The sequence below is a fragment of the Microtus pennsylvanicus genome, chromosome 13 (assembly GCF_037038515.1).
Source record: "Microtus pennsylvanicus isolate mMicPen1 chromosome 13, mMicPen1.hap1, whole genome shotgun sequence".
Classification (NCBI taxonomy): domain Eukaryota; kingdom Metazoa; phylum Chordata; class Mammalia; order Rodentia; family Cricetidae; genus Microtus; species Microtus pennsylvanicus.
In genome coordinates, this window is record NC_134591.1 from 18,950,057 (window position 1) to 18,961,273 (window position 11,217).

Genomic DNA, 11,217 nt, shown 5'->3' on the forward strand with positions numbered 1-11,217 from the left:
TGACATCCTTTGCAGATACCACAGAGGTAAGTTATACTTGTAGCTCTCCATGACCATGGGACAAAGTTATGGCCAACAAACTGTTGGCAGACATGAAACAGGCTTCTGGAAAACCTCTTGCTGTCTTGGAGCTGTTTATATAAACTATTCTTGAACTTGATATTTTGTGGTTTTCACATCCTAACTTGCTGTGGAAGTTGTAAAATCCTAGAAGACAGTTCCAGTAGTGAATTTAAAAAAACCTAATACAGTAGTTTTTATTCTGTTCCCGAGATTACTATAAAACATTTAGTTTAACTGGGCTTATAATATTTTAAGTAATAAATCATCCAAGGAAGGCACTAAATTTAGATTCTGTTTCCTTGAGTTTGTTTTCTAGAAACCAACAGATGTACAGAGAAAATTATTGGGAAATTACTTTCTAAAATATTATCAATTTCCTGCATCAATTTTTATTTTAATTTATGGTAAAAAAAAATGGGTTCACATTTACATGTCAGCTTTCTCCAATCTCTTACAGACATGGCAAGAGATAAAAGATGATGGCTTAGTTTTATATTTCTATAGATTGAAATGAAGTCAATAACATGTAAATAAAGTTCTTTTTTCTATTAGTTTTATGAAATGAATGTGTAAGAAAATTATAGGCAAAGAAATAAGGACATTATTTATAGTCATATTTAGTGTTTATCACAGGGATCATTCTGTTCTTTCAGCATTCACAAAATGACAAGGATGACCCAGCTAAGACCCCTACCAAGAGTGAAGAGTGTGCCTTAAATAGTCATTTTCTGTAATCAGATTTGTTTCTACCCTGTTTGTCATCACAGAGCCTATATCCAGTAACTGATGGAAGCAGATACAGAGATCCACAGCCAAGCACTGGGCCCAGCACCAGGTGTCCGGCTGAAGAAAAGAAGTAGGGTTTTTAAACCAGAGGGGTCAAGGTCAAGACAAGGACCTCACAGAGACAGCTGACCTGAGCTTATGGAAGCTCATGGACCCTGGACCACCAATTAGGGATCCTGCATGGGACTGACCTAGGCCCTCTGCATGTTTTTGACAGTTGTGTAGCTTGAGCTGTTTTTAAGGCTCCTAGCAGTGAGATCAATACTGGTCCACGGCACTTAGCTGGCTTCTAAGAACCTGTGTCCCATGCTGGATTCCCTCACCCAGCCTTGATGCAGAGGGAGAAACTGACTGTGCCTCAACTTGATGTGCCATGCTTTCTTTGTTCATGCCCATTGGAGGCCTGCCCTTTCTGAACAGAGATGGAGGAGGAGTGGATGGGAAGCTTGGAGGGAACAGGAGGAGAGGAGGGAGGGGAAAATATGGTCAATAAGTAGAATAAATAAAAATATTAATAAAGTAAAAAATCCACCAGATGATTTAACAAAAATCTAATTTGTTATCTAATACAAAATGGTCAATTCTAAAGTCACATACATACGAACAACACTAAATAAATTCAGCAAGTTATATTTATATAATTATATTATAATAATGACTAATAATTAAAATATGTCATTCTTTGAGAGGTAATGAGGAAGGTTACACGGGAAGGGTTTGAGAGTGAATAGGAAAGGGAGGAAGTGATGTAATTATATTCTAAATTAAACTTTCTTAAACAAAAAATTAATTTGTCCAGAAAAAATTAAAAAACTTTATTGGATAACTGATTTTCAAAACACATGTCTGATAAAACAAGAGTTCTGAAGAAACATGCCAATAAAAACACACAGAAATACAAACACCTTAAAACAATAGAGAAAATAGTTATTTGACCAAGAGCATAGAGAATATGTTAGGAATTTGAATAAAGTGTTTTGTACACTGTGCTAGTGTTTGTCAACTTGGCAGGCAAACTGGGTTACCTGGGAAGAGGGGAACCCAACTGAGGAACCTCTTTTTTCAATTGACCAGTAGGCAAGACTGTAAGGTTATGTCTTTCCTGCTTTTGTATGTTTGCTTTTTTATTATTGTTATTAAAAATAAAGTTCATTTCATGCCATATATTTTGATCAGGATTTCCCTGTCTTATCTCCTCCCGTATCCTCCCTATCTTTCCACCCTTCCAGCTCTATACCTTCTTTCTCTCTCTCTTTAGAAAACAAAAAATCAAATACAAAAGAATAAAATAAGAGAAACAAGAAAGAAAACAAAAAGCATAAGAAATATACACACAAAGTCATAAAAATACAAATCAGAAATCATAATACATAAGACAGAAAATCTCTATAAATACCTTTGAATTTGTTTTCTGTTGACAATCTGCTGCTGGGTATGGGGGTCTGTCTTTTATTTCTTTCTTTATTTATTTTTCTTTTAAAATTTTATTAATTTTTTTACTTTTTTTTAATTTTTACTTAAAAATTTCCACTTCCTCCCCTCTTCCCATCTTCCTCCTCCTCCCCCTCCCCCTCCCTCTTCAGTTCAAAGAGCAGTCAGCATTCCCTGCCCTGTGCAAAGTCCAAGGTCCTCCCCACTCCATCCAGGTCTAGGAAGGTGAGCATCCAAACAGACTAGACTCCCGCAAAGCCAGTATATGCAGTAGGATCAAAACCCAGTGCCATTGTCCTTGGCTTCTCAGTCAGCTCCCCTTGTCCACCATGTTCAGAGTTTTGTTTTGTTTGGTGTGCGTATTTTTATACACTTGTCAAAAGGAAACTTGAGGAAACAGTTTCCTTTGTTAGCAATTGTCAATTGGAAACAGATTCTAGGTTGAGCTTGGAATCTCATGTCAACTTCACCCTCTCAACGCTAGAAACCAATATGGTTTGGACCTGTGCAGTCCCCATGAATCTGTGTATAGTGTTTCTTGATTATTAATTGGTGAGTGAGGGACCAGCCCATTATCAATAGTGCAGACCATTGGGAGCAGAGCAGAACAAATCACCAAGAGCAAGCAACTAGCAGCATTCTTTCATGATCTCTGCCTCCACGTTTCTCCTGAGTTCCTACTTTGAGTTCTCTTCATGTTGGACAGTGATTGGAACAAATAAGACAAACACGTTCTTTCCTTTCCAAGTGACTCTCAGTCATGTTATTTTATCACAGCAATGGAAAGCAAACTAAGATATATACCCCCAACACACAGTACAAACCCAAATAACCCAGAATTCATATCAAACACAATCTGAATACAGCCATCACACTGTGTTTGCAATCCCAGGACTTTAATGGCTCAAGAGGGAGCATCATGGATTCTATACCACTTAGCCAGAAAAAAAAAATGTTTTTGTAAAGGTCAAAGAAGTTCAGAAAATGGCAAAATAAGTTATTAAAAATTAAGTAAATAGAATATTATTGGAAAAAATATTGTTAGTATGCTCATAACTAAATGAACAGAGAATGTAAAAAGCTTGAAAGATAAAAACATCTCAACATAACTATGGTATTAAATGAATAATGGCTACAAAAATTCTATTTTTTCTTAAATTCCCCAAATCTTCCAAAATATATAGCATGCCTAAATTACTAGTGCTGAAGTAAATATATGTTATTCTCCGTAAGTTAAAAACTTCTAAATTTAAAATTTTTGAAAACAAAAACTCCTAGAAGTGTTTATCACATTAAACTACAAAGCCAGAAATCACCAAAGTATTTACTGAGAGAATGCAATTTAACAATGTGCTGAGGAATAAATTATAACCATATAGCCATGAATATTAATAATTATGAAGTTTGCATAATCAGATAGAAATATATTTGATCAAATATAAAATAGCTATTTATAGTTTCTGTTGAATGATTGTAATTATGGGAATAAATTCATGTGTGTGAACTGTAAGAAAAAGACTTGTCATTTCTAATTAAGTCTATGCTTGTGTGTCTTTGTTATGAATATATGCAATGAGAGCAGATGGATATGGAAGCCAGGGATGTCAGAACCACTGGGAACTAGAGTTATAGGTAGTTGTGAACGACTCCATAATGTAGGTGTTGGGAACCAAACTCAGGTCCCCTCCAAGAGCATTGTGCACATTCAACCATGTAACTGTCCTTACAGCCCACAATTTTAAACTATGTGCAGCATGAGATGCTTTGCTCATTTGTTATTAAATACTAGAACACTCTATACATACTTCGAATTAAAGTTAACTTTAGGGCTGGCAAGATGTTTCAGGGGGAAAAGGTGCTTGAGGACAAGCCTAGAAATCTCAGCTCATTCCCCAGGCTCCAGAGTGGGAAGATAGAACTGACTTTCAAAAGTTGTCAGACCTCAACACATGCACTGTGGCAGACACATACACACACACACACACACACACACACACACACACACTTTATGCACACAATAGTAAAAATAAGTAATTTTTAAAAAGACAATTTGAAAATAAATTGCCAAGTTTTCTTCCAATTATGCTTAGCACTTTGTCCATACACTTACTAGAGAATCAATTTTTAGGGCTTTCATGATTTATAAATATTATATATCCTTTTAACTTTGATAGTTTAATTACAAATTAATTCCTATTATTATCTTTTATTTTTTTTCCTATTTGGTAGTATTGAGCATCTGCCCTTCCTCATTCACCCTTCAGTATTCTATGAACAGACTCCCTTTTGTTAATTTAATTTTTACTTTGTATCTGTGTAGTTTGCCTACATGTGTGTCTCTATGTTTGCATTTGTGTGTGTGAATGTACGTGTGAGTGCATTTGTATATATGTGTATGCACACATGCGGGAGTCAGAGACTGTCTCCAGGGATTTTCCTATACCCCCCCCCCCACCTTATACATTGAGGCAAGGGCTCTCAGTTTTTAAAATTCTCTTTTAAATGTAAAGGCTTTAAGGCTTAGTGCTATCTGTTGGTTCTTTGATCTTTGCTTGAAACATAAAAATTCATAACTTCATTAATTTATAGTAATCTTGATTTAAGGTATTTAATTTTTTATTTTTACACACCATTTTAAAAGATTACATTTTAGATAGTTTATTATTGGAAATGTCCAACTCCTCTTATGTGAAGCTTGAGATTCATATATTCTAATGAGAAATTCTTCACACTCATGATTAACTATACTGGAATTAAAGCAGTTCTGCATATGAACTGAGACTCATAAGCAAGCCTGGTGTGTTGATTTATTTGTTTGTGTGCTTTTTTGATTTTTCATGAATACAGTGGACAACACAGCTTTCAAGACTATGGAAGAGGAAACTAGATAACATTACAAACTCTAGGACCTCTGCAAGGCATCTCCTTCTTCCCTCATGATGTGGCTTGTATCCCTGCACAGAAAGCAGCTCTGTATGAAAGTTCTGGCAATTATTTGGTATTGTTGGATTAATGTGATGTTTACTAATGACTAATCCAAAAGGATTTTCAGTGAACTATTCAATAAAAAATCGTGATAAAAGATGTAGATAAGAAATGTGGATATGGTTCTTATCTGCTCTTGAGACTTAGTTCCTGAGCTTTGGTTTTAGGCTCTGGACTTGACATCGAAGAACATATGGATTATATGACTAGTGCCATAAAAATTGCTCACTAATAAGTTATTTCCCAGGAGGCCTTTCAACATTCTTTAGTTAGTTTTCAATTGAATTTTCTGTAATATATTTTATCACTTGAGTTTGGAGTCAGATTTTTACTTTTCAATCTTGTAAGATTTGTCTGTGATCTGACCATTACATATGTGGGGTGATGCTTGATTTCAGAAGGAAACTCTGAATTAAATGTGTCTCATCCCACTATTGTGAGAATGTCCATTTATGTCTGTTCATGGATGGATGTTTCTATCTGCCAGCTTAACCAAAAATTATTAATATTTGCCACCTTGAGATCCAAAAACGGGATTCTATTGACTTAAATGTTAACAAAAGAAAGGAAAATCTTGGTTTAATGCAAAGATTCCAGTAGAATCTTGAAATTGTGAAGAAAAGAATACTTTTATTCACAAATAAAACAGGCTATCAAAAACTATATTCATGTGCTTTATGAATTAAAGTGTTTCATTATTTTAAAAATTCTGATTAATCAATGAGTTTACAAAACTACTGTATTCCTGTTTTGGCAAGAATAGTGACACTGGGCTGGAGAGATGGCTCAGTGGTTAAGAGCATTGCCTGCTCTTCCAAAGGTCCTGAGTTCAATTCCCAGCAACCACATGGTGGCTCACAACCATCTGTAATGAGGTCTGGTGCCCTCTTCTGGCCTGAAGGCATACATGTAGACAGACTATTGTATACATAGTAAATAAATAAATATTTTTTAAAAAAAGAATAGTGACACGGAGTTGGAGAAATGGCTTAGTGGTTAATGTGCCTTTTGCCAAGTGTGATCACCTTATTTCAATTTTTGGAACCTACATGGTAGGAGATAACAAAGTTTTCCAGGTTGTCTTATGACCTCCACACGTGATCTCTGGCATGAATTACTTCCACATACAACATATATATATGAAACAAATAAATAAAATACTTTTACCGAAGAGCAGTGACAGAGGATGTGAAAAAGGAATAGTTTTATGATGATATGCCTCATCTTTGCAAGCAGTCATTCAGCTAAAATCATACTGAAGATATTTTTCTTTAGCTGCAGCGCGTGCGTTGTTGGAGTTAAAAAGAGAAAGGTTGACTTTTTTCAAACAGCTTGTACCTCGTAAGCTACCATACTGACTAAAATGACTTTGGGGAAAATTACAATAGAAGTCTTGGAAGGAATCTAGGTATTCATTTTTCTCTCAGCTTTGTAACACTGTATTTTTAATCAAGACCAGATTAAATGATGATCATTTCACTAAGTCATTAATTGACTTCAAGAGTCACTGAGCTCCAAGATTTTGACTAACTTTGAAATTAGGATAGGAGCTTCAGGAGAGAAAATATGAGAAAGTTTGAGGTTTGGGCCAAACACTAAAAGTCAAAATCTAGAAAAGAATCAAAATTGGCTATAATACAAATCTAGAGTCAGATCCTGAAAGGAAGGTGTTATAAAAAGAAAATGATGAATGTCTGGTAACGAAAAAGAGCTCCAACTCAGACATGGGATGTTTCACTGGGTCACACATTTCCATGGCCTCCCCCGTGACATTCTGTAGAAGGAAAGTTGATTTTCACTTATTCTTTTGGCTGCATTTGTGTGTCTGTCTTCCAAGATCCATCTAAATATGACCTTAGGGTTAAGTGTAGCTGACTGGCCCAAACAGTTCACAAAATTGGTATGGACGATGCCTTCAACATCATGGGAAAAGATGAAGAACTCACTTATTCTGTAAATGAATGACTAGGACATGGAAACAACTACCTCAAGAGTGTAGACTTTGAAGAGAGTCTATGCTGGGAAAATTTCATTTTCAAAGTGTGATGGTGAGATAAAGTAGACTGTTAACTTCACCCAAGTCTTACTTCCTACCAAAGTCGGAACCCTGTGTCCTCATCAAGCATCTTTATCCAAGAACTTCTGCAAAAAAGCATGTGTGCTAGGAAGACACTTCAAAGCGAATGAAAACCATATCAGAACATTGTGTAGGACAAAAGGCTAAATTTTCTGGTTGAAAGAAGGAAATTGCGCAGACTCCTACTGCATAGATTAGACCAAGAGGTGAGTGACTAGACTCACAGCTGGACAACCCACTCTCTAGGTCCTAGAGTTGCAGTCAGTAAGCAGCAGATTCAAATCTGTACAGTTCTCCTATCCTTCATGGTATCAGGAGCCTTGAACATCAACACAGACTGCGGCTGTGTCTCAGCCATGAACACAGACAGCTCAGGCCAAAACATCATCATAGACTTTGGTGGCAATCAAGCCCCCCTCATTGGCCTATTCCTCACCACTGTCACCTCTCCAGTTATGCCTCTGTCCACAGGACACAAACCATTCTGTCTGCCTCTGTCTTTCCTAAAACACACCATACATTTGCTTATCATAATAGTGCCTGCCTACCTGGAGGTACAAGGCACCAAGTAGGTCAGTGTTTTCTCCTTCGAGTGTCCCAGGCCTGCATGTGGGTCTCCTTGTTGTGCTCAGTCCATAATGGTGTTGGGCAGGACGATGCTTCCTTCCTCCTTGGGGCATGGGTCAGACATCCTTGGGCATGCATGCAGATCTCCTTGTCCTGCTCGGTCCTTCATACCAGTTTTACTTTCTTGGCACCTGCTTCTGTTGCTCCTTACACATCTCTGCCTTTGCCCTTGGAATGACCTCAGTTGATCAGCTATGTGACCATCCTTCACCCCAAGGCCCCTGTGAGAGCCTCAGTGAGAGCCAGAGTGTGAAGGAGACAGACGGTGGAGGAAGAGGCGAGTGAGCTCCACTGGCACCACCCTGGGGATTCATCATCATGCTGAGTGCAGATCTTCGAGTATGGCTGCATTAAGTCTATGTTTCTGATCATAACAACTCACCTATTGCTCTATAAGTAGGAAGAATGAACCTATTTCCTCCCCAGAGTAAATTTTGGTGCAATTGTAGCTGGATTTGCGTTTAGCACATTAGGAGGGATGTAGCTGTTTTTTATGTCTCCACCAAAGAAGTAATTTTACAAACACGTTGACATGTGTCCATTTCCTACATCTTAACAAGGATCACTGCTCAACTGACAATGGAAAAGCAATTCACACAACACCTCGAGTACACTAAAAAGTCTACAGAACCCAAAACATTATGTAAAACAGCTGGTCCTAAATAGAAACAGAGAGTGAAATTTATGTCCAAAAGGAAATTAGCAAAATGTGTAGATAATTCAACAGTTATGGTCCATGTTTTTATTTTAAGCAAATAAAAAAAACACCTAGAATAAGTTGCACCTATCAGTAGTGAGCACTGTAATAAATTGCCAACTTTTAGCAGTTTTGCCCATTTTAAGATAAAATAAACTCTTCCTGATACATTGTGAGCATGATCTTCCTTAGTGCTGGGCTTGCTGTAGCAACAGTGTGTGACAAACATCCCACACACCAATCCAAAAACAGATATTCTGCAAATGGATACAGGAGCAAAAGGTGATTAATTATGCCTGTTCTAACCTTTCCTTGAGAAAAACTTAATACACAGCTTAAAAACATAAAAGCAGCTTATTTGCATCTAAAATTAAATTGATTTAAAAACACACAGAATGTATTATCAAAGAGAAGTGATAGAAATAAGAGAATGACTAGACAGGACAGTATCGCTGCTGCAAACACCCCTCCCCGCACTTTCTCTAGCTCTATGACACAGGTCAGTTTTAAGTCCTGTGCTCTGCCAAGAAATTAATTGCAAATCTCTTGAGTGGCTAGATTATTGAAATGACTCTAATTAAGTATTAGAAGGCAAATGACACATGCTACATTTATTTCATTTAATTATCTTGTTCTGCTTTGAAAAATTTAAGTCTTAAATTACATCCAACCCATGAGGCTTCATGATGGTATTTTGAAACAAATTTGCTTCCTCCACCTGACTCCATCTTGTATTCTTCTATCACTAATAGATTATTCTCTTCTTTCAGGTCACATTAGCTTCCTTTCTTCATCGCCCTTTACCCACTAGCTGTCCCTTTTCTGTTCACATGTCCTACATTCTCCAACCCTGTGTATAAGTAGATAGATAGATAGATAGATAGATAGATAGATAGATAGATAGATAGATGATAGATAGATAGATAGATAGACAGATAGATGATGCATATATAATACAAGATAAGAAGTATTTGATTTTTTTCTGAATCTTTGTTACCTTACTCAATATAAGACTTAAATAATTTAATTATCTTTAGGGGGATAAAATTCCATTGTGTATACTTGCCACATTTTCATTATCCATTCATCTGTTGATGGACAGCTAGGCAACTTCCATTCCCCTCCTATTATGAACAGAGCAGGAGTAGACATGAATACACAAGTATCTCTGTGCAAGGAGATAGGCTCTTTCAGCTATATGCTGACAAGTTGCATAACTAGGTTATATAATATTTCTATTTTTATTTTTTTTGAGAAAATTCTTCCTGATTTCCACAATGTCAACATGAGTTCACTCTCAGCACCAGTGAATAAAGGCTTCTTTATTTTTTCTCATGAATATGCATATTATATATCATTGCCTCATTCTAAAAGGGAGAAAAAAGTGGACTTAGTGGGTTATTAAAAACAAATATGAAGTTGAGGGGGGAGATGGGAGACGAGCAACTATTGATTACTAATTGCTTGGTTTTAAGTGAGTCATCTTTGTCAGTCGTTGCCAAGGCTTAGAAAGCACTGGAGGAGAAAACCAAATCTTAGAGCCAGAGAATATGAACGAGTGCTGTGAAACGCTGTCTTCTGGACATGACATGGCCATTCCACCCATGAACTCAGAAAAGTTGTAGTTACGTACATAAAACTTTGAAATGACCAAGTCATTCATTGCTACTCCACTGCCAGCTGAGGAACTGGTGGCAGTTAACAACTTCTGGGACTCATTTTTCTTCAGGAGTGTTGGTAAGTTGTCCAGGCTCCAATAAATAACTGCACATCCATGTTTGTGAAAATAACTCTAGCTAAATACGATGGTTAATAACAAAAACAAAAGGATATGGGGAGATAAGTTAAATTCTGGGAGAAGAAGGAGATGAGTAAGATAGGGGAAGGAGGCGAGAATACACATTACATGTGTATGTAAAATTGTCAAAGAATAAAAATATTTTTAAGTGCACAAGAGCATATTCCAGCTTTTTAAAAAGCAATATAAAATTTAAGCTGGTACTCAATGTTGTTCTTGTTCTTCCTCTCGAAATACTCAACCTCTTTGCTGTAACAAGGAAAAGACAGCAACAGACAGGAATAGAAAGTGGGGCATGCTTTAATTGGTCAGCGCAAGCAAGATAAATGGACGCTTCTCGGGTGACTCATGCATTTGGTCAGGACTGTTGAACGCGCTTTGCCATACTAGGAGAGGACTTGGGACTTGTTTGCTTTGACAAGACTCACCCCTGAATGATTGATGGTGCTTGCAGTGTTTTATTTTGGGGAACAAGCAGTCATAATTAAGTTTTATTTTCAGGTTTTTCTAACCTTAGCCTTCCAATCACTTAGGAAAGTACCCAAGAAATTCAGTCATCATTAATATGCTGCAAAACATTATAGCAGGAAAAAGACTTGAGCAAAACGTCACCACTTTGTTGAAACGACAAAATAGATCCCATAAATATTAATTTCAAAATTTAAACGTTTATTCTTTCTCATTTCTTTGTGTAATAGTTTTGCATGCTGAGTGTGTGTGTGTGTGTGCACACGCGCGTGCACACACACACAC